This window comes from Lupinus angustifolius, chromosome LG17 (assembly GCF_001865875.1).
Source record: "Lupinus angustifolius cultivar Tanjil chromosome LG17, LupAngTanjil_v1.0, whole genome shotgun sequence".
Classification (NCBI taxonomy): Eukaryota; Viridiplantae; Streptophyta; class Magnoliopsida; order Fabales; family Fabaceae; genus Lupinus; species Lupinus angustifolius.
The window spans coordinates 8921455-8923228 of NC_032025.1; positions in this window are offsets into that span (position 1 = coordinate 8921455).

The following is a 1774-nucleotide window of genomic DNA, read 5'->3' on the forward strand; positions in this document are numbered from 1 at the left end:
GTCATTTGCCTCACCAATTCTTCTAATGAAGGTTCACTAGATGCAATAGAAGGATTACTATTCAGTTGTTGTTGCCTCTACTGTTGGATTGGAGGAGATACATATGGTCTATTTTGTGCAGCATTATTATTCTGAAATGGTGGCCCTGGATGAGGCTGTGAAGGATCAGACCATCTAAGATTCGGATGATTCCTCTAACCAGGGTTGTATCTGCTTGATGGAGGATCATAATTCTGTTGTTGTTGTTGAGGTATGTTGTTGTAAATATTTGCAGCACAGACCTCAGGATGGTCACCAGTTTTGGGCTCCAAGAGAGAAGGACAAATATCATCATAATGGTCAGTTGTGGTGCAAATGCCACAAACTCGTGCAGCAAGTGGAGGTTTATGCTGATTCATGGCAAGTTGAGTGACCAATGTAGCAAGGGAGTCAATTTTTTTCTCAAGTTTATCTCGCTTCACCGAATCTGTCCCAACATCATGGACATCTCTGACTACTATAGCATCACTACTTCTTGCACTAAACTGTTGAGAGTTGGAAGACATCTTCTCAATCAAACCTCTAGCCTCAAAAGGGGTCATATCTCCAAGTGCACCACCACTAGCAGCATCAATGATATTCCTCTCCATGTTGTTCAGACCCTCATAAAAATATTGTAGGAGGAGTTGTTCAGAGATCTGATGATGGGGGCAGCTTGCACAAAGTCTCTTGAATCTCTCCCAATATTCATATAAACCTTCTGCATGTAGTTGTCTGTAGTTGTCTGATGCCAAAAATATCTTTTCTGATTGCAGTGGTCCTGGAGACAGGAAAGAATTTTTCAAGGAAGATTCTCTTCAGGTCATCCCAACTAGTAATAGAACCAAGGGCCAAGTAATACAACCAATCTTTTGAAGCACCCTCAAGTGAATGTGGGAATGCCTTCAAACATATGTGATCTTCTTGGACATCATGAGGCTTCATGGTGGAACATACAATGTGGAACTCCTTAAGATGCTTATGAGGACATTCACCTGCAAGTCCATGAAACTTAGGCAACAAATGGATTAGTCCAGTTTTTAGCACATATGGCACATCCTCATTGGGATACTGGATACACAAGCTTTCGTATGTGAAATCAGGTGCAGCCAGCTCCCTTAATGTCCTCTCACGTGGGATTGGAGGTGGTTCAGCCATATTTTCAGAGTAAACAGCAGAATGCACATAAACAGCAGAATCAGTATCACTATAAGGTAGATTAACACTAAGATGAAAAGACTGAATGCAAAGACTGAATGCAAAGAATCAGTATCACTAAATTTAAATTCCTAACTTGTCTAACCAAACTATGAAATGTTCTATCAATTTCAGGATTTTATACCATAGGAAACATACACAAAAAGTTTCAGGACAAAACTCAAAGCCTAACTAATTTAATTAAATGCAACAAAATCAAAACAATTGGAAAATAAACTTGTAAAATAAAAAAGAAATAGTAAACAGACTCTTTTTAGATTTTCAGGTGGGCATCTAAAGACGCAGTGTGTAGAGAAAGAATCGTCTCATTTTTCTATCCCAAATGCATATATAATATGTCCAATTCTTATCAAAGATTCCAAAGTTATGCCAAAAATAGAAAATCAACAGGAAAACTAGTCACTACTTGTTTGTATCTCACAACCAGCAGCAAGGTGATTGGCTATGATACATCCAGTATTCAATATGTGATGAAACAAGTGTGAAAACAAAGTTTCATGCAAAAATTCCAACCACAACTATATTAACCAACATACAC